This window comes from Rhipicephalus microplus, chromosome 3 (assembly GCF_043290135.1).
Source record: "Rhipicephalus microplus isolate Deutch F79 chromosome 3, USDA_Rmic, whole genome shotgun sequence".
Taxonomy (NCBI): domain Eukaryota; kingdom Metazoa; phylum Arthropoda; class Arachnida; order Ixodida; family Ixodidae; genus Rhipicephalus; species Rhipicephalus microplus.
In genome coordinates this window covers 286,220,892-286,244,059 of record NC_134702.1, presented here as the reverse complement: position 1 = coordinate 286,244,059, position 23,168 = coordinate 286,220,892, and the positions used below count along the sequence as shown (strand labels likewise).

The 23,168-nt window shown below is 42.7% G+C and overlaps 1 protein-coding gene and 1 long non-coding RNA gene across 6 annotated transcripts in view; one reads left to right on the top strand and one right to left on the bottom strand.

The window, feature by feature from the left end:
* The window catches only part of LOC119167574 (innexin inx2-like), a 277,656-nt gene that overhangs the window by 17,701 nt on the left and 236,787 nt on the right, over window positions 1-23,168 (bottom strand). For 4 of the 5 annotated variants that reach the window (XR_012893961.1, XR_012893962.1, XR_012893964.1 and 1 more), the window contains 2 exons: window positions 2,949-3,072; window positions 1,168-1,189 (listed from right to left, as the gene is read on the bottom strand). The gene's annotated coding sequence lies outside the window, so the exon portion shown is untranslated. The remainder of the gene's footprint in view (window positions 1-1,167; window positions 1,190-2,948; window positions 3,073-23,168) is intronic. The other variant, XR_012893963.1, reaches the window with a different exon arrangement.
* On the top strand, window positions 11,094-21,685 carry LOC142802731 (uncharacterized). Its single transcript, XR_012893969.1, has 3 exons — window positions 11,094-12,749; window positions 12,812-12,939; window positions 20,110-21,685. It is a non-coding gene; the product is annotated as an uncharacterized LOC142802731 (long non-coding RNA).

Genomic DNA, 23,168 nt, shown 5'->3' with positions numbered 1-23,168 from the left:
ACACGACGCGCTCGGCTAAAGATTTATTTAAACAAGCAAAATTATTATAACATATACCCTGGCACGGAGAGCATGTAAAAATCAATGTGGAAAGCTGTATATGTAAGAACAATTTACGTGAACAAAAGACTTACTTGCATGTGTGTTATTCGTGAAGCTAAATGCACTCATCGTCTCTAACTTCAATGATGAAAACAGGAAAGGAATAATGCGATGCAACTCTACCACATTGAAAACAGAGTGAAAATGCAGTTTGCAGCAAAAATTATTTATCTTGTAATGGTTATAGCATCAATAGTGCTGCCAATACAAGGGCTACATTTGTTGTGGCAATTCAGGGATTACCAGAAGAAAATAAACCTTCAGCTTATACCATGTTTTGCTGCTTCAGGGTTGTCAGATAGGGGCCGATTATTTTTAAAATATTAGATATTTCGCATACGTACCATTCAATTCGACTAGCGAATGCTATTTGATTCCTTATTCAAATATTTCACACCCCTAGTAATGTTGTCACTACCAATGACCCCCCATCTTTTTGTGTGAATGTGATTGGGCATCTGTAAACAGCACGAGTGCTTTTTTGTTGTGCTGTACCCCATATCTCATTGAACACATCCTTGTAGATGCCTCAAGGTACGTAAATGGAAAAATTGTACCTGGCTACAAGTGATGCCAATTTGTGACATGAAATGGTAGTAATAACATAAGTGTATTTGGTGAAAATTGCTCTGAATCTCGTCGTCCAATAGAAAGAAGGATCAATTTACAGCACATCTTTTTTTACTCTCAGCTTACATCAGTAAACTAAGCATGAGCCTGTTCATAAGCACTTGTTTATTATTGCAGTATTTGTGCAATACTTATAAAAACACAAGAGCAGACAGCACAAAAATCTCTGCTGAGATAGGAATAAAGTTAACACAGCCAATTACAAAAAAGTACGTTTTACATTTCAGCACATTTCAGACAGAAAATGCAGAGGGTGCCAACACATTGGCGAAATTCTTGCCTGAATTACGAGTGGCCACGTGGCTAAATTATACTTTTTAGTGTCAATAAAAACTATTTTTTGAGAAGCTTTAGAAGCTTTCACTTTCTGGCTCAAGTTGAGTCAAATGCCTACATACTCAGGGTGCTTTGTCACGAAAAAAAATGCAAAATCACCTATGAAAACTTGAATGTTGTCCTGAAACAAAAAAAAAGAAAATAGAATATGTTAACTGTTTTTGCCAGAGAATTCCGGATATGAGATGTATAATTAAGGGTGTCACAAGATGTGCTATCTAGCTGTCTAGCATGGTGTTAGAGTGAAGGTTTCGAAACATTGCAAAATGAGGCAATGACGTGTTGGTCGCATAGACCATGCAGCTCGTGGTCCCCCCTTTTCTCGGATTAACAATGGGATGTAAAAAGCTCTAATAGTTACACAGGAGAAGTCCGTGGGTACCATTATTGTTAAAGAACTGGTGGAGAGCTGACAATTTAACAATTCCCACAAATAAAACACTGTTTATTATATTCCATTTTAGTCAAAATGCTCTGGCACCTACCCCCGCTATTACTATCAACAACCACAGACATCTTTGTACCACTAAGTTAACATTCTTAGGAGTGCTCCTAGATGCTCATCTAAAGTACCACCATCTCATTACTTAAAAGACACAGGATAGCTCATGGTATAAGAACAATAATTAAGGCAAGACCATGCTTTAACTTGGCTCAAACTAAACTACGCCATTATCCGTTGTCATATTACGTACAGCATCACGTCATAGAAGAACACCTATCCATCTCATGCCCTCCCACTTCAACGTCTCCAAAATGAAGCCATTTGCATCTTAACAATCAGTACTCCATTCACCAGCGTGTCCCCACTTTTTCGGCAACATACTGTACTAACAGTGTGTAATTTATTCAAATATAAACTGGGGATTTTTGTATTTAAGTGTCTTAACGGTTCCGTAACAGCGAACGTCTTGCAGAAATTTCAATTGGTAAACGCTAATTCCATTAGGTTCGTCTCTAACAACAATTCTTACTACCACATACATGCACTAACTACGGCAAACACACTACGTTATATGCTGCCATACATTTTGGGAATTCAATACCACTATGCACTAAACAATTGTCATTCAATACAATTAAGTAGATTTGAGTTGCCTGGTATATCAGTAGTTGAAGTTCTTTTTGTTCAAGTATCAACTGCTATTTTTTCCAAAGCCTTGTATAATTACTAAGCATTGTTTTATTGCCATTTCTACTAGAATTGCATTACAATTTCGCCTTGTCTATAATTATTTTTATTGACTTGCCACTTTTTAGTTGCCATTTTGCTATACTTATTCACATGTATATCTTTCACAGGAGGTCCCCTTTCAGCCTTGTGCTAAGGGACCTCCTTCTGTATATACTAAGCCCAAATTTGTTTATATAATTTGGAACAGATAACCACCTTCGACTGATTGACCTAAATCACCATAACACAGCAGATGAATTGACAATAAAGGCCGAATGGCTTATCCCATGAAATTGTAATATTTTATAATATATTATCATCAGCAAAAAGCATTTAAATTCAAGCATTATGACCGTGCTAGAAATTGAAGTCTTTGCACAATGAAAAGTACACCCAGCCCTCGAAAAGTTGAGGAGGGTTCGACTTTGATTTCACCTCTGATGACAGACAGCACTGTGGTGTAGCTGTACTTGCAGATGACTTAACAGGACAGAGTTTGCTTGTTTGGGCATAAGTGAAAGTGAAAAGATCCAGCACTACAAACTTGATTTGCGATTTTATTATTCAAAGTAAATATAAAGTCTCCTTAAGAGCAAGTTTGCTCTGGCTATTCATGGGTTCATTTTACATTTTCAAATGTCAGCAAAGGATATGTTTTGTGAAAGTTTCTTGTCAAGCAGAATAAGAAATTTTGTGTACTAAACACCTTCAGAAGGAGTCCAAAAGGCAGATGCTGTCTTTATTGCAGTACTCTTCCACACGGAGCTGAGCAGTAGTGCGCAGCAGCATTCCAGCTCTGGTCACTGATACACATTGCTTCAGGGGCCAGACTAGAAGTAGCAGAGCAGAAAAGAAAATAGTTTTAAATTTTAAGTTCAGCAACCTGCTGTCTAGCGACATTTTTACTTGTTTTTTAGGACAGTTGCATGCGAAGAAGTTTGCACTTTTAGCTGTGCCAACATCACACAGAGATGTACATCGAGTACAAGAACGAACAGCTGCACAAGTGGCTAAATCAAAGACTGAACTCAAGGAATTGAAGCCGAGGGAGGTTCGCATCGTTAAAAAATTATGTGATGTGATCCCCTACTTAGTTTACTAGATTGGTCTACGACTCAAGCTGAATACAGAAGAATCATAATAGTGAATAGGAGCGATATTTAATAGTGAGATGAAAGACTGCCAAGTAGTTGCTAACTTTGAGTGGTTGGTTACAGCAGCTACACGCCTAACAAAGCGTAGGTGAATTGCACAACAACACAGAAAGAAGCGCTGGCCATCCTGAAGACACCCAGAAGCTTCAACAAAAGACGTTGGTGCAGTATCCCACTAACTGATGTGTAAAACATTAAATGCTGTGAAGCTTTGAGAAGAAATTGAAGCTCTAAAACTAACACAAGCAAGATTGATCACAGTGTCACCCACACTACTTCAAAACATATTCAATATTTATCATAACTGCTGTCATTTGGGTGGTCATGATGGCATTCGGTGGACGTACATGAAGCTAACGAAGAAGTTCACATGATCCGGCATAGAAGACGAAACAATAAGATAAGTACAATCATACCACGAGCATCCAAATAATAAAGTTAGGCAGCTGGTTCAACAAATGGTCCAATCACAGCACTTTTCTGCACAGTTGGAGGTCACTCACATGAACTTTAATGAATTTCGTAAAAAAATCAAAGGTTATTGCTTGTAAAAGGATGGTGGCAGCAAGAGCAGAAGAGGGGTAGAAACAACAACAATAATATTAATAATAATATTATTAATAATAATAATAATACGTTTATTTCATCATCATTGTGTACATGATGACAGGGGCCCGCAGTAAAAGCTGCAAAATCCGAGGATCGTTCCAATGAAAATTCCAAAAAAATAAACAGCTTGACTGAGCTGCTGACTCTGACTTGGCGAACAGCAAAGATTCAAGAATAAAAAAAAACACAACCAAATGTGCATACCATAACAGAAAAAGTAAAATGAAAGACACAATACAAGGAAGTACACTTTTAAGGCACAGAAATCGCGAGCAAGCAGATAACAGGAATTATGAAAGAAAAAATGATAACAACTCTTTATTTCTCAATGTTTCAAGGGGTGTGTTTTTAGCTGCGAAGCTATTGAGCAGTCGCGGAAGCTGGTTTTCCAGGGTTTGCGTGCCGTAAGTTGTTCTGTATGTTTGAACGTGCCATATATCTGTATTTCTTGTTCTGCATATATGTTTTCGCGGCTCTAGCAGAGCAATCTTACGAAGTAAAAATGTACTATACTTGATTTCACGCTTGAAGGAATGACAAAGACGATACTCATATAATTTAGTTACCCGCACAATTTTGTGTTTGGTAAAAAGTTCGGTTGTTGTGTGCCAGCGAGGAAGGTTTTCCATTACGCGTAAGAAGCTCTTTTGTAGGACGTGTAATTTGTTTAGGTTTTCTTGTGTCATGGTGCCCCAGACTAAGTGACAGTAGCTTAGATGAGAATAAAATAAAGACTGATAGATTAGGATCATCACGTTCAGCGGCAGTATCTCACGTTTTCTGTAAACAATGCCTATTATCTGCGACAGCTTGCTACCAAGATAGTTTACATGGTCGTTCCAGGACAGTTTTTGATTTATCATAACTCCTAATGTTTTATTCAATGGCACTATTTCTAGGGAAATACGCTGAAAACATATATCTCTTGTTAATGCGACTCTTTTGTTTTTTCCTCTAAAGATGACGACTTTAGTTTTTGAGCTGTTTATCTGTAATGCGTTCTTTCGTGTCCAGTTATCAAGTTTGTCTAGTGCGTCATTCGCTTGTTCTGTCAACTCGCCTATGTTATCTCCAGCTAGAAATATGCTCGTGTCGTCAGCGTAGCATACAATTTTTGCGAAGGGTATAGCTTGCACAATATCATTTATAAACATGTTAAAAAGAAACGGGCCCAAAATGCTGCCTTGTGGGACGCCACACTGAACAGGCCGTGTATCGGATAAGAATCCGTTTACAACAACTGCCTGCCTACGGAATTCAAGATAAGATTTTACGAGTGCAGATGCATGTCCACGAAATCGGCAACGCTCTAACTTGCGCAGCAATAGTTCATGGTTTATTAGGTCGAAAGCCTTCGTAAAGTCGACATACATCCCAATAACTATTTTATTTTTGTCAAGTTCCTTTAGAATGTGTTCTTTTTGTTCCAGTAACGCGAGCTCTGTCGAACAGTGTTTTCTGAAACCAAATTGAGAGTCGCTAATTAGGGAATGCTTAGATTGGAATCAAAACAATGGAATCTTCTCATAAACTAAAAGATGTCTGACAAAAAGTCAGTATAAGTGAGAGACAGTGAACCATATTTACAGAGTCATCAATCCAATAAATGGTGAATCAACAGCGAATCGCACTCAGGTTTACTGCTCCATGTAATTCAGCTGTTAATGGCTAATGAAACAAGCTAATTGAGACATAAATCAATAATTAGGCATGTGTCCAGACTTCTCAGAATGATAGAAGAGCTTTGTTTAAATGACGTAGCTCATGATGCCCAGCCCTAAAAAGCATCCCTCGGGTGCACACCACTTCTTACGCACTTTTACATACTGCAGCCTCAATGAGGCTATTGCAGGAGTGGGAAAAGAAGAAAACAAAAACAAATTCAACATTCATGAACGGACTTTCACTGCTCCTGCAAAGCAACATATTTACCAGCCAACGTGGCTGTGAGTTGAAAAGATGATCACTCTGGCAGAAGAGAGAACTAAAGAGAGTGAAGCTAAGTACAGAAAGAGTGAAAAGGAAATTCAACAACAAAAAAAAAACGGAATAGACCTGTACCACAAATTGAGCTTCGAGTCTTGGTGCTAGTCTTGGATGAATTGCGAAACTCAGCAGCGAGTCACAGAGGGCCATTCTCTTTTGTCAAAATGGCAAGCCAGCAGGGACATTTTAAGAATGCCCGGTACGTAAGCCTCAATGGCACCTTCAAATGGCCTCCACAGCCAACATTCTAAAGGAGTAAGGCACGACTTTTGGAAGGTGAGTTTACTCTGCCATGAGAACTTTTGTGGATACAAATATGAGCAAGTGAAAAGCGAATAAAATTGTGATAAGATATCTTACTTTTTATATTAAAGTCAGGTTTCCCGTGGCACATACGGAAATTTTAAGGACTTCGTGCTGCAATCTGGCTAGTTGTGATGACAACAGGTAACAAAACGGTCACTCAGCGTCACAAAAAATATCAAAATGACTGCTTGTGGGTTTGCAATGGAGCCACAGTGCGTAGAAGCCGCGCGAGTTTCATGATTTCTTGCACAAGCACTTGATGAGAAGCTCAAATTGTGTTACGATGTCAGGGCACTGTAGAAATGGAAACTAGCCTTTTAAAACGATACTGTAATTACTTTTGCAGAGTGCACTCACACTTTTCAGTACATTTTCTAGATCCTTGAAGGCCGGGTCTTTTATTTGACCCAAGAAAATAACAATTTTGCAGTAAGTACCCGTTTATTATTCCGAAAGCTTTGAAAACCAATGCTGCGGAAGTGAAGCAAGCTTACGCAGTTGCAAAATACAAATGATTTTTTGCATAGGGAACTGGGAGGACTGAGGTATTAAAATTAGGCAGTTAGAAATGACAAAAAGAGCGCTGTGTCTCTGTATTATGTGCAGCCTCTTTACATACCACCTGTTAGCAACTTGTACGATAGGCCAAGGCTAGTATGCATTGAAAAAAACATGTGAACTAACTTTTGCAAGATCTCCGAAATTTCAGAATATCTTTAAACAGTGCATGACAAAATATGTGTCAACACGGTAGCATTGTACCATTTTGTTAGTTATACTTTTGAGTTTAATTATGGTAATATTGTTCGCATAATCCGCATAAATCAAGCATTACTTGTCAACCTGAGGTGTAATGATGTTTTTTTTTTATTTTTTTCGCATAGAGCCAGAATTATCAGTGCTGCAAAGGCCCATGCAGCTTATCAGCGAGGTTCTGCAAACAGATTATGAACTGTTCATAAAATGATCATTCACAACTTTACAGCTAGTGTAGCATTTCCTGTAAAGTGCACTCGGTACAGTATCATAAACCTTTTGCCTTACGCGAACATGCATTGTCAGTAAAAAGGAATGCCAAGGAGGGTGCATTTTTTAACACTACGCGCAAATTAGTTGCAGCTGGCTATTCTTTTCATTCACAGGGCATTTGTCAATTAATTGGCGCGTAAATAATGCAAGCTGAAACCACTAACCATTCCGGATTGCAGTTTTGAAGTACACACTGCAGTCTTTCCCACACTAACTAGGAATCGTCAACATGATGCATACTCTAGGCACTCGATCGTAAAGATTGACGCATGCCTAACAGTTCTTCGGTGAAGCCTCAATAAACGCTTGCGTATTTTTTATTTTATAGCTTTCGACAAACACTAAAAGCTGTGGGTTACAGTTTATTTTTCTTTGTTGTTGTTGTTTATTTATTCATTTGAAGTCTAGGCGCACTAAAGGCACTGTGCAACAGCAGTAATAGTCGTGCAACAGCAGCAATTGTCGTGGTTTCGCTGGGTTGAGTAATAACCGAAGCTGTACCGGCCCGAGAAAACTTGAGTGCACCGACGGTCTCGTAAGCGAGTATTTTATGGCTCTGTTCGGAACTCGGAAGAACTTACCGAGGCAGCATCTCGACGTCTTTTTATTCTTCATTGGATTCGATTGTCCACCTCTTGGCGTTGTTGAAAACGGACCAACACTGCCGGCGGCAGTAAAATGCAGCTTCGAATGAAGTACGTGCCCTCACAGCATTTCTCGGCACAATTCAATTTCTTAGCATGCCTCCAAATGATCGGAAGGCGTTTTCCACGACCAAGAACGCCTCACCAAACACAGCGCGCTTATTTAGTCTTGCCGAGCAGCTGCCTGCCGCATCGTTCTTAGCGCAGCCATGTTTTCTGATGAAATCAACCACGAACCAATTAGCGCGCAGTTTCCGAGAGCCTCGTGAGGCCACCTGACGCAGCACATTTTGAGGGCGTCTATTCGCTCGCCTTTGTAAACTCACCGGACTACCCAGACGCGCGTTCCCCGCGTGCTTCTCTTCTTTCTCTTATTTTTTCTTGTGCCACCTGTCGCTGGCTTGGCTTCTTGTCCTCGTCGTTCTTTTCCTCTGACGCCCGCACAAGGTTTCCTAATTCTACAAAAGTTCACACGCACACGCGTTTAGTCGCCCACTTTCGTCCATTCGTTTCATCTTCTTATATGCCACCCATCGTGGGTTTATATTAGTGAGATCTATTTTGTGTTCAATGTGTTCTTTTTTGAACTCTCAATCGCCCAGCTGAATTTTGCACATTCAAGTGTAAAATGTTGAATAGCTATGTTTTTTCTTCTATTGCTAGGTGGACTGATGGTATGCCACAGATGTCATTGAGATTATATATTGCTTCAAGTATTGCTCCCGTCTTCGCCTCGAAGTTGTTTGCATACTTTGGCAGTTTTATTTAATCATAAGATATGTTGCGTCCTGCCTTATCTCGAAATATTTAAGCCGTTCCACATCTACCTTCCTGCTCTGACCCGTCTGTAAAGCAGTTATAGTCTGCTACCCTTACATTGGAAGTGCAGTCATATCCTAGCCTGTTTCGCGGGTGTATGTTAGTGAGATCTATTTTGTGTGCAATGGGTTCTTTTCCGAGCTCTTGATGACCCACCCGAGTTTTCATATTTGAGTGTAAGATGTTGAATAGGTTGTTTTCTTTTTCTATTGCTAGGTGAACTGGCGGTATGTTACAGATGATATTAAGGACATCTTCTGACACCGTCTGAAATGCATTTGCTATTTTAATGAGTGGTATTCTTTTAATGAATCTCAGTTTGTTTATTTTTATGTTATATTTATTTCTAATGGGGATGGCAGGGTACCATATTCGTGAGCCGTAGACTATAATCCTTTCTACACTTCGGAAATATATTTGTCTCAGCTGTTTTGTGCTCATTCCCCAGTCTGTTCCCGTAAACATTGATATTGCCATGGTGATGTTCAGGACTTCTTGTTCCATGTGCTGTATGTGTGGGAAAAAAGAGAGTTTATTGTCAAATACAGGACCCTGAATTTTCGTTTCCTTGACCTTTTAAACGAGCGTGTACCTAGTTTTAATATTGATGGTCGGTTTTCGTACTGTTTTTCTATATCAATAAATTCCCACGTGTAGTAGCTGAACCTGAGATCATTTTTTTCTCGCTCCATTTCGCTAGAATACTCAAAGCACGTGCTGCCTCCGTTTCCAGTTGAGCTCTGCTCGTTGCCCCAAGTACCAGAGTCAGTTCATCAGCAAACGCTTGAATACTGGTGTGCTCCGGCATTTTTTTCCACGGGCAGGTCAGAGATCACTAGGTTCCATTAAAAAAGGGGCTCAATGGCGATCCCTGTGGAGCCGCTTTAGGTAAGTTCAATATTGCGTTCCGGTAGTTCGTAGATAATGAGCCTTTCTATTAGTATATTTCCTATAATCTCTCTCAAGTCCTTTGGGGCTTGCAGTTCTTGCAGGCTTTGATAACCCTAACGTATTTAATGCTGCCTAAAGCGTTCTTCGTATCTAACCAGAATAGTACGGTATTTTTTCTTTTTTATTGTTTGCAATAAACACTATTTTAAACTTTGCAGGGCTAGAATTGCTGGCTTTCTGTTTGTGAAGCCGAATTTGTAGTCGGGGAGTAGCTTGTTAACCGCGAAGTAGTGATAGAGTCTGTTGCAGGGAAGCTTTTCAAAGATTTCGGCGAATAATAAGTTTTTTGCTATTGGCGTGAAGTTATGTGGATGCTGTCCTTGCCTATTTCTATTCTTGAATAATACCATTACTTCAGATACTTTCCTTCTTGCAGGGAAGTGCCCGAGGGTTACTACTGCATGAAGAATATTGAGAAAAAAAAATCATGAATTTTATGTAGTGTTTAAAGAAAGTATTGGTCGTAATTTGTCCGGTCTTGAGCTTATGTGTGTCTTTAAAATCGACTAACTGGTTGACTTCCGTCTCTGTAAATGTAGTGAACTCGCTGTACTAAATTTGTTGCCTTCCACCGTTACTTCATATAATTGTTCGAGTATATAGCTCATTGTTCCTTCTCGTGTTTTCGTTTCCTCGCCATTCTCTGGGAGGATGCTTTCGAATTGTATGTTTGTTTTGAGTTTATTAGCTGCTATCTGATATGGTAGCGTGAATGGGCTTTTTGCGTGTTTGCCACAACACTTCTTCCAAGAATTTGTTTAGGCTTCCTCAATAATTAGCTGAAATTCTTAGAGGCCAACGCAGCATGCCTTGTTTAGTTCTTTTTGTGTTCATTGTTGCAGTGTGTTATCTTCACCTTAGAGCGCGCACCCGTTTTCTATGTATTTATAGGTCTGGGTTACACCGGGGCTTTTCTTTTCTCTTTTCCCTAACCGTTTTTGAGTATTTTTACTCAAACTTTCAATCTTGAAGAAGAAACGTTCTATAATGTTTTAAATTTGCTCTCGCCTTACAATTGGCTCTTCAGCTGTTCGACATTACCATTTATCCCCCTTCCACGCCTCCAGAATGTGTCTCCCCTCATTTCCGTTAATCGCTTCTCCCTCTTTCCTTTGTACAGAACATTTCAATTTTTAAGTGTTTGTGGTCGCTATTGCTTTTTTAATCCAGTAATTCCCAGCTGGTCACCATTGCAGTCAGTGTTTTGGAGCTGACTGTCTGGTCAATCCAGTTTTGTTCATTAACTGTTTCGAAGGTGAGTGGGGAGGGGGCGTTATTAAGTAGAGAAAGGTTGTTCTTGCTTATTCGCTCCCTCTTGGCTCCTTCTTTTGTCCGTCTTTTTGCCTCTGCAGGTGCTATTTTTAGCGTTAAAATCACGGGCTATCAGGACCTTTGTTGCAAATGCAGACGAATTTTTCAATTTCTAATAATTCTCCTATTCTGTCGCCTTGTGGTGGAAGATAGCAATTTATTATCGTAAATTCTTCGTTGTTCCAACTGTGTTGCGTGATGATTAACTTTTGCAGATTTACCCAGGGAAATGCTGAAATTTGCTCATTGTGAATAATTGTGGCCACTTTTGGGTTTTCTGAACATTGAAATATACTTGTTTTGAATGAAAATCCTATCACTACTTTTTTGGGCTATAGGGCTTCTGGACAAGATAAATGTCTTGCCGTAAATCTAAACAGGCATTGGAAAACGTTTTACTGGCTTTAAACGCGCGACTCAAGTTAATTTGTATTACCTTGAGTGTGTCTATAGTGTTATTATTTTACTATAATCACTAGTAAATATAAACGAAGAAATAATAAGAAAAAAAAGAAATGAGAAATCTCTACATTTAAAGAATTGAAATAAAATAACTAAGAAAAATACTACTAGCACGAAAATAAAATGTATAACCGTGGTGAGTAAGGGGGTTTACTCAATGGTCCCAGGTGATCGGACGCACTCAAGACAACCTGATAGCACGAAGACGTTCTTTCTATCGGACGAGGACAAGAACACACACACAAAGGAATCTCACAATAATACATGGAAAGTCTTCAATAAAGTTCCTTCCACGCGAGAAGAAAGTCTACATTGTTGCGGTCAGCCTGCTTCAATCCCGCGACGCGAAGTCTACATGACCACACTCACGCGCACTGTCGTTGTGGTGACCGTAGCACCTAGCAAGGTGTCGTTGAGTCCACCGCGCTAGCGTCCACGAGACACGCATTCTCGTGTAGCTCGCTGGCTCGAGCTTAAGTCGATATCCCGCACCATGACGTCTTGCTGGCGTCCACGTCTTGCTAGACCAGGGCGAGCACCCAGGACATGGGGTCAAAAGCCCCGACACCCATCGAAGCCAACCACGAGCGCTCTTCGAACTGTCGTCTTCTTTCTTCCTTTTCTGTTTCAATTGCGCGCTCAGGGCTTCGCCCCTATGGCTGGCTCATCGCAGTCGCCACATTCTTCCCCCCTGTTTCACGAAGTTGCATGCACTTTGGCTGCTGCTGTTCAACTAGTCCACAGAGTGTGCAACTTGATTATGCTGGAGGATGTATGGGTTCTGTTAGATAGACACTTTGGTTGCCAAAATTCATCCGGTTCAGAGTCCGTTGCTGGGTCGAAGTTAAGGCGCACAAGTTGCTGACGGAGTTGCTTCGATATGGGAGGCTTGAACCTGTATAGCGCATTACGAGGAAGTACGACGAACCAACCGCCCAATCTTCAACACTCATGGGAGGCTGGAATGTCCAAATATAACACTGACCCTTATGTAGCACTCCAATACACACTCATAGCTCTACCGGCATAGAAGTGCACTATTTGCAGCATTCGTTCCGACGTTACATTAACTATTTTCTCTACGTTTCACCAGAAAAAATGTCCATGCACAGATTTGACATGAGCCAATCTACAATGTGGAGAGCGATGCAACCTATTGTGTTGTCATATGACATGTCTCGATACCTAAAAGACGCAGTTGATCATCACAAAAGTATACATACAATGGGAGCACAGGTGAGTTCGGTAGCAATGCGCGAGTTTTTTTAGGCTGATTCTTTTTTTATATGCTTGCGCAGAACCAGCGCTCTTCTTTTCGGCTAGCTTCTGGGTCACGCGGAGCCTTGTCGACGTGCTAAATCCGACCCCTGGTACTCAACCATGAAATCTGTAACCGAGTTTCCGGTTGGGTGGTACACACAACATGGTAAGCTTTCTCTCGGTCGACGCTCATCTGTTATGAAGTGGTACCAATAGCCATACATCAGGCTCATGGCGTTCCTATCTGTGGTAGTGCTTTGGGGGTTCAGGTCTTTCTTGCCTGACCTTTGCCCTTGCGGCTTTATTTCAGAAATGTCGACAGGAACTTGTTTTAACTTGAGATTCTGAACGATCATTTCAGCCAGCAAGGTATTTGTCTGACTCGGGCCTAGCATATATCCTACTGGCATGATATCGCGGAGAACCCAAGCTTGCGGCACGTCAACATTACCATGGTTACTGGCTACGCTTTTCTTCACATTACTACAGCTACCGCGACCACTTCGCGGTTTTGAAGTCACAGATAGAGATGTGTTTGCAAGTCTTAGTTTGACCAACAGGTTCTAACTGAAGAAGGCAAAGACTGACTTGCTGTCTACCACAACGAATTGTGTTGTCGTCACATGCCCGCTTAGCCTCTGTAGTTGCAGACTGTGGAGCAACAATGTCAAGTTGCCTATCATGCCAGTCACACGATTTCACGTGTGACTGGCAATATTCCGCCAAAATCAGTGATATATATCTTGAATTGGTGAGGATGTACCCGATTCACCTTACTACGCACCACCTTACGTTTAACAATCATTCGTATGTCTGTGATAGCCGTGCTCATTTCCGAAAGTAGCTTCTCTCCTTATCGTCTTACCTGCTCTTAGTCATTGACATTTCTGCATATGTACTGCAGTTCGAAATCTTTCCTCTCGCGTTCCTCTTCAAGGTCTTCTCGCAACATTCGCTCCAAATCGGAGCAAGAGCAACCTACCTCCTATCCAATAAATAGTAGTCCTTGCAAGTTAAGAGGCATCTTTGAGCATGAGAAATTTTCGGCTGAAGATGGTAAATGCCGTTCCTGGCAAGGCTCGCCGATTGTGGCGAGTAAGAAAGTTTACTCAATGGGCTCAGGTCATCGGACGCACTCAAGACATTCTTATAACACAAAGAAATTCTCTATATTGAATGAGCACAAGAACGCACACAAGGAATCTCAAAATAATGAAAAGTGTGCAATAAAGTTTCTTCCACGCAAGAACAAAGTCTACGTTGTTACAGCCAGCGTGATTCACCCCAGCGACACCAAGTCTACGTTACCACACTCGCGCGTACCGTTGTTGGGGTGACCGTAGCACTGGGTAGCGTGGCGTTGAGTCCATCGTGGTAGCGTCCACGGTGAGACACGCCTTCTCGTGTAGCTCACTGGCTCGAGCTTAAGTCGATGTCCCGCACCTAGACGTCTTGCTGGCGTCTAGGTCACGCTCGACAGGGGTGAGCGCCTAGAACACGGGGTTTAAAGAGCCGACACCCATCGAAGCTGGTCACGCACGCTCTCCGAACTGTCATCTCCTTTCATATTTTTTCATTTCAATTTCGCGCTCAGGGTTTTGCCCCGATGACTCGCTCGTCTCAGTCAGCACCCGAACTAAAACAAAAACAAAAAAAAAACACTTTAGAGTTGGGCTATCAGCCGCTGCGCTTTTCTTCACTGTCTTTCCTTGAACACTGGGCACTCGAAACTTAGCGATGAATGGGCGCGACTCTCGCGATTTTCCTGACCGAACATTTTACAGTTCTTACAGTTCTTCTGGAGGCATCTGCACAGCCGGAAATAATGTGCCCCTCCACAATCGATACATCTTGGGGCTTCTCTGCAGAACTTCTCAACATGTCCCACTGGAGCATAATTTTCGCAATGTGTAATTACAACATTTGTCGAAGAAGCGACAGCGGGCCCACTTGAAGTTAAGGTGTGCCCTCACTCTCAGTGATTCACTGGATCTCTTGGTTATGTGGAAGCACGCGGTCTCCCCCCCTCCAATTTTTTCTATGTTTTGGTCAAAAGGAAGTCGTCTGCCCTGCATTTAAGGCCATTTTGGTTCAGAAAACAGGCCTACATCTCTTCATCTGTCAAGCCTTCGCTAATTCCTACTAATTTTATTTTCGGTAGCCTTTTCCTCCCCCATCTGTGTCGCCTGAATTGCTGCCCTGTGGAGTCATTACTTTGCAGTTCTTTCTAGAGCCATGCAATTGCCTCTTTTGAGGTGAACGGGATAACTACCCCATCCCGAACTACTCCAGTTTCAACATCTCTCAGTCCGATGGAGCATGGGTCTATATTTGCCACGTTCCCATTTGTGCCCATATATGTGCTGGCGTTGGTGAAGACGACGACCGATCTGCTAGAGAGGCTCATCACGAGAAACAGAAGAAGAAGAAGAAGCTCTTTCAGTCAAGCCTATTTCCGGAGTCTCCGAGAGAACAGCGACCTTCTATGATCGTTGCAATATAGCCCCCGTACTTTGTGAACTGCGACACTGGTGAGTGTGCTGGGTACCGTCACCTGATGATAGCCAGTCCTGTGAACCGCTCTGGTTCCAGCCCTACTAGGCACACACGCGTGGAGACTCCAGTACGCTGCTGAAGCCGCCGCCTTCAAGGTCTTGGCCCCGAATTCGGCTCCTTACAAGGACCACCTCTGTCAACGGACACCCCTATTCAAGAAATGACCCCATCAAGCAACCCAACACAGGTAACAGTCCAGAGCCTTCAGATTCCCGAGCGTTTTCATGGTCGCGAAAACGAAGATGTGGAAGACTGGCTAGAGCAGTTTGATCAAGCAGCAAAGTCTAACCACTGGATCTCTGAGAATGAGAAGTTATTCAACGCATACTTCGCGCTTGAAGACAATGCTAAGGCGCGGTTCATAAACCGTGAGAGAACTTTGACAACGTGGGATGAGTTTCTCCGTCGGGTAATTGATACCTTTGGGGACCCAGATCGACGTGAAAACGCGCAACGCCTTCTTGACTGGCGCATTCAGCAGCAAGATGAGGGAGTTGCGATATTCGCTGAGGATATGACGCGCTTGTTTCACCGCGCGGATGCCAACATGTCCGAAACTAAAAAGCTCAGCCATCGCATGCGTGGCGTCAAAGAACAACTATTCGCTGGCAATGGGCGCAATCCTCCGACAACAGTGGACGAGTTTATTAGGGAGGCCACACCAATCGAGCGGGCGTTGCAGCAGCGGTACCATCAATGCAATTGCCTCATGACCAGCGCATCTGTAAGTGCCGCTGCTATGACCATGTCGTCCGACGAGAGCTGTCTACGCCAACTGATTCAGCAGATTGCACATAAGGAAAATGCCATGGAGAACGCAAAGCAAACACCACCGCCGCAACCATTACCGAAGCCGGAGGTCAGAGTTGCTTCCGTCGCTGAAGTCATGTGCCACGAAGTCTGACAGGCGCTCGCTTCTCCCGAGCCTCGTTCGGAAGTGTCCCACCAGCAGCCGGCACACAGCTACGTAGACGTTGTTCGTCCCCTGTTGTCTGCTGAGCTATACCAGCTGAACGAATACAGCTACGCGGACGCAGTTCATCGTCCCGTGTCCGCACCACAATAAAGCACCACCAACCACCTCCTGCCACATCTTAGACCGAACTGGATCCTGCCAGGCGACCTCCACTGCAGAAGGCTGATTTATCGCGGACTGCAGATCGCCATCCTTTGTGCTACCATTGCGGAGAGCAGGGACATATACATTTTTATGACCCGTATCGGTCAGCTGGATATTGTTTCAGCCAGCTTGATACTACTCGTTGCCGGTTTGACGAAAGCCGTGCCTCCTTTGACGACTACCCTGCTGACCGGCTACAAAGTTCTTTTAATATGCGAACGTGCTCACCATTGCCGGCCCGTTTTTCTTCTCCAAGCCGCCGGAGTTTCGCTGACGTCGCCAGAGGCTGGTCTTCAAGCCCACGACGGGGAAACTAAAAGCAGCGACCTCCGGGGGGAAGGTTGCAGGTCCTCAAATTGCCGAAACTCCCCCATTATTGTCGAAAGCAAACGACGCTGACAAAAACAAATCCTGTGCAGAACACTGTAACTGCTGACCCCACTGTGAGGATTGACGGGCAAGAAGTGATGGCCTTTGTGGAACCTGGCACTGACTTTTCTATCATGGGTGAGCCACCTGCCAGCAAACTGAAGAAAGTCAAAATGAAATAGACATGTCCTTACATTCGGAATACTGGAGGCCAGCTGACGGCACCTACAGGCGAGTGCATTGCAAGACTTACCATCGGGAACATGGCTTTTGTTGCCACAGTCATGATTCTACCAGAGTGCTGCAAATCGCTAATATTAGGAATGGACTTCTTAAGAGGGTACAGCCCCGTTTTCAACATATGTGACGACGTGATAACACTTTCAGCTGACAAAGGCGCCCCTAATGACGCACAACAACGACGCAAGGTTTAACATGTGGTTGACGAGAACGTGTATACCGCCACGATCATGCAGCCTTGTTTCGGTCAGCTGCCGTGCACAGAATAAGGAAGATGCATTAGCCGAGCATGCAACTGCGTTTCTTTTCCGTCGAGGTGTCGCCATCGCTCATGGTATAATCACCTTAGTCCATGAGCATGCGGAAGCGCTACTGGTAAATTTCACGAATGAACGCTGACAAATTGGTAAATGCATTGCGGTGGCATACCTCGAGGAGCTCGACAGCAGTTACGACTGTCTTGCAATGCAAGAGGAGGCAACGGCTCCCACACCACCCCATGCACCTACTGTCGACATCAGACCAAGTTTAACGCCGGCTGAAAGATGCCATCTTATGAAGCTGATAGACAAGTTTAAGGATTGTTTTTCCTCGACGTCACGAGTTCGTCAGACGACGCTGACCAAACACCGCATCATCACAGAAAAAAACAGCTAGACCCATCCGGGATAAACCATACCAGGTTGCTCAGAAAGAACGTGAGGCGATACAGCCGCAGGTTAAGAAGATGCTGGAGGATGATGTAATACAACCATCAGCCTTTGGGCGTCACCTGTGGTGCTTGTCAAAAAGAAAGATGGTAGCCTGCGTTTCTGCATCGAATATTGTAAGCTCAACCATGTTACTAAGAAAGATGTTTAGCCATTGCCACAGGTCAATGACTCCTTGGACAGACTACGGCATGCTCGTTACTTTTGATCTGTGGATCCTAAAAGTGTATACTGGTAAACAGAGGTTGATGAGCGTGACCGTAAGAAGACCTCTCTCGTGACGCCTGATGGACGTTCACGTTCGAAGTCCTTCTTTTTGGTGTATGTCAACCCAGCCGCGTTTCAAAGACATGGATACTGTTCCATCCGGTCTCAAATGGAAAACGTGTTTTGCGTACCTCGACAACGTTACTGTTTTTTCGCCACGTTCGAGAAACACCTAAAATGGTTGCTGTCGGTTCTTCCCGTCATACGGTCGGTAGGACTCACACTGAAACCGGAAAAGTGTCACTTTGGGTTTAAAGCGCTTCAGTTCCTGGGACATGGAGTCAGTCACGAGAATGCTAGACCTGACCGGACAAAACTGCTGCGGTCACAAAGTTAGCAAAGCCAACGGATAATAGGGAAGTCCGACGTTACCTGGGCCTCTGCGCCTACTACCGGCGATTTATAGCAGAATTTGCGCACTTCGCTTTTTTACTCACCCGTCTAACAGGGCACGATGTTGCGTTTATATGAGGTGAGGAGCAAGAAGCGGCATTCAACGAGTTACGGCAGCGTCTACAAATTCCGCCGGTGTTCGCTCCCTTTGATGAGGATGCACCAACAGCCGTAAACACAGACACCAGCAATCTGGGCCTAGGTGCTGTTCTGGTCCTGAGTCAAGACGGTGCTGAGACAGTAGTAGACGGTGCTAAGACAGTGGTGGTGAGACAGTGATAGCCAAACTTTGTCTAATTATTCAATCATAGAGAAAGAGTGCCTGGCGGTCGTATGGGCAGTCACGAAGTTTCGCCCATATTTATATGGACGCCCTTTCCAAGTGGTAAGCGATCACCACTCCCTTTGTTGGCCGACCAACATGAAAGATCCTCCTGGACGTTTGGTGCACTAGAGCTTAAGTTTTCAAGAGTACAACATGACATTAGTCTACAAATTGGGAAGATCGCCGATTGAATCAAGGATCACAGAAGACGAAAAAGGTGTCGGCTTTTTAAAAGTTGTGGATGCGACTGTCATTTCTCGGCAACAGCAAGACAATCGGAAGCTCTACTCTTTGATTGAAGTGCTCAAAGGACGAGCCACAAATACACCAAGACCACTTTCGAGAAGTTTACCATCATTCAGCTTACGCAACGGAATACTGTAAAAGAATTTCTATTCAACAGGAAAGAATTATATTCTGGTAGTTCCCGAAACTCTCGCAAGGAAACCTTGTAAGCCTGCCACGACGAAGCTACCTTGGACCACCTCGGTTATACGCGAACGTTGTCACGAGTAAGAGAAAGCTACTAATGGCCAAGACTTCCAGTGGAGGTGAAGCATTATGTTAGAACTTGTATTCACTGTCAGCGATAGAAATCTCCAGAGGATAAACCTGCAAGGCTGTTACATCCTATTTCAGTACCCGAAACTCCGTTTGCACAGAATGGCATTGACCTCTTAGGCCAATTGTCAATATCGGATAGTGGAAAGTAGTGGATCATAGTCTTGACTGCCTACCTCACAAGATACAGCAGCGTATCTTGTGAGGCATCTAGCCAACTTCATCCCTAAAACCACTATTCGTGTTAACAGTCAGAAACCATGGTTTGATAAGTCTTTGCACCGACTAGACAACAAAAAAAAGCGTGCATTTCAGACTGCCAAGCTAAAAGGAGGCTGCCATAACTGGGATAAGTACTACGAGGCTGAAAAAAACCTATCTTACGGCTATTCGTAACGCCAAGTTCAAATTTTTAACAAAGATTTGCCCAATATGTTAACTAACAATCCCCGAAAGTTCTGGCAGGTAAATAATCCTAAAGCAGTTATCGGCTCCACTCTTACTAACGAATCAGGAGAGGTTCTTTCGGATATAGAGTACGCTGATGCTTTCAACAACGCCTTCCCATCTGTATTTAATAACGAACCAAACGCACCCTTGCCTGTTTTTTCTTCTAATATCACTCTTGCAATGACTGAAATCAGTTTTACTGCGGATGGTATCTCATCTCTCATTGAAAAGTTGAAGCTATCATCAGCATCTGGACTAGATGGTATTAATGTCAAACTGTTGAAAAATATACGTCACATTGCGTCGCAGTATCTTGTTTTGTTATTTTCGCAATCTCTTTCACAGGCATCATCCCAGACGATTGGAAAGTGGGAAAGGTCGTTCCTGTCTTCAAATCTGGTAACGGGAACTCTCCACTAAACTACCGACACATCTCTTTGACCAGCGTACCCTGCAAACTCACGGAACACGTCATTTACTCTTACGTCATCAACTTTCTCGGCTGCCATAACTTCTTTCATCATTGTCAACATGTGTTTCGTAGGGGCCACTCTTGCAAAACCCAGCTTGTCATCTTTGTTCATGACCTTCATACCAACCTCGACATTAACAAACAAACTGATTCTATATTCCTTGATTTTGCAACAGCCTTTGTTAAAGTACCCCACAAACGCTTAATATTATTACTGTCTTCGTTAAACTTGCACCCATATGTACTTAACTGGATAAAAGAATTCCTCACTAACCTCACAAAATCAGTGTTTACAAATATTATTTATTATTTATTTTCAAATACTGCAGCCCAATGCAGGGCTATTGCAGAAGTGGGGTACATACAGTAGAAAAGAATATGAGTAACATCAAAACAAGTTCTTTAGCAGAACAAATCACAGCAATTATCGCCACATTCTAAGCACAACCGGGTACATAAAAAAGGACAACAATGTCATTCCAGTGCCTCCAAAAAATCTGACATAATCATTTCACGAACCGAACCTGGTAGTTCGTTCCAGTAGACAATAGTTTTCGGAAAGAAACTGTATTTGAACATATTAGTACGCGCGAAGAATGGCCTTATGTTAAGATTGTGACCACGTCTAGTTGGCAGAGCATTAGCATACACGATGTAATTATCATTAGAAAGCCGGCATGATGAGTAAACATAAAAGTGCAAAAGTTTCAAAGAATCAATATTACGCCTAGCGCACAATGGAGATAACTTCAAAGATTTCATTGCAGATGAGGGCAAAAAATCATGGTCATAGCGATGAAAAATGAAACGAACAGACTTGCTTTGGACAGATTCAATTTTATTCACGTCACCCACTTTGTATGGATCCCACACACACGAAGCGTACTCTAATATAGGGCAGATGAGTGTTTTGTACATTAATAATTTGGTCGATTTTTGCGATTTAGATGATGTACGTCCTAAGTACCCTAACTTTTTTAATGCTTTAGACGTAATGCAGTCTATGTGATGCAACCATTGTATGTTGTGTGTGAGCATAACGCCAAGGTATTTGTACGTCTGTGCTCGGGAAACTGCGATGTTGTATAAGGAGTATGTATACCGCGATAGTGAATGGCTGTTAGTAAAGGACAAAACTACTGTTTTTTGGAAATTTATGCGCATCTGCCAGTCCGAGCACCAAGAACAAAACTGCGAGAAAGAATCCTGAAGTGTGGCATGATTATTAGGAGAACTAATTACCTGGTAAAGTACACAGTCGTCGGCGTACAGGCGAACTTGGGACCTAATATTGCTGGGAAGGTCATTTATAAAAATCAGAAATAAAAGTGGACTGAGAACGGAGCCCTGGGGGACACCTGATGTGACTTTTACGGCTGAGGACGACTTGGAATTGAATGAGACGAATTGAGAGCGCGAGTTTAGAAAGCTTGCTAACCAGTCAATCAATTGAGGATTATTTAAAATTACCTGTAGTTTACTTAGAAGCTTGCTGTGTATGACGGTGTTGAAAGCCTTCAAGAAATCTATAAATAATGCATCAATTTGATTAACAATGTCTAAATTACTAATAATATAATGCGAAAATTCCACCAGTTGCGTTATTGTGCTGAATGCGCGACGAAATCCATGTTGTGTGCAGGACAGAAGATTATTCGTTTCAAGAAACTCAGTTATGTGTTTATGAATGATGTGTTCGAGCAGCTTTCCAGAATTGTAGGTAAGTGATATGGGTCTATAGTTGGAGAGGAGTTGTCTGTTTCCTGAATTTTGCAAAGGCAGGACCTTGGCTAACTTCCAGGACTCGGGAGCTGTACTTGAAGACAAAGATTTGTTAAAAATGATGGTCAAATAACGTGAACACTACCGAGCACATCGCACCAGAAAGCTATTCGGAATACTATCAGGGCCACTGCACTTCTTCGTATCTCAATGGAGAATCAAGTTTAGGATACCATCTGTGCTTATTACCAGATCGTCGACGGACAGTTCTGGATTTGAAGTTCTAAGCGAAGGGAGAACATTATTGTCGTTCGTGACCACTGACTGAAAATAGGTATTGAACGCATTGGCTATCTTAATGGGGTCTGAAACTGCCTTGCTGTCTAATATAAAGGAAACTGTATCAGTTCTAGCGGCGTTAATAGAAGACCAGAATTTGCGCGGGTTAGATTTTAATAATACTGGAAGTTCAGTTTGAAAATAAAAGTTTCTAGCACATTCCATTTGTTTACGCAGATCTATCACAGCAGTGTTAAAGCGACTGACAACGTCTGGATTACCTGTCTTTTTCAAACGGCGCAGACGACGAACGCGACGTGAAGTTTGCAGCAAGCTGCGGGTTCATCCATGAAATCTGCAGATTTATTTTTTTGTTCTTGAGAGGAACGAATTGATCAATGCATGACTTCACGACATGCTCAAATGTGCTAACTAAAGTGTCAACATGACCGTGACTACAAAGTGCCTTAAAAGAATCGAAGTTCGAAGCTAGCACATTTGTGATAGAGGCGTCATCAGCATGAACGAAATCATGAAACTGCGTAACGCTAAGCTGCTGTTTAATTAGACGGGATGGAAGCGATATCTGCACAGCTTTGTGATCAGAAATGCCATATGACGTCGCACTGAAATGCTGTTTGAACTGAATCAGAACTGAGGAAAACGAGGTCTAGGAGAGCGTTGCGGCGTGTTGGAGATTGTACAATTTGAGTGAGGCCCAGGGTTAAGGACATAGATACGAGTTCCCTAATAATACAGATTTCTTGCCCAGTGCAACTTTTTGTTTGCCAGTCAATACCCAGTGCATTAAAGTCCCCCATAAAGACAAATTCTGAGGCACCGAAGTCATGTTTGTGCACAAATGTGCTAAGCCTTTGTAGATATTCTAAGGAAGAACCTGGTGCACAATAGCATACACCAACAATTATTT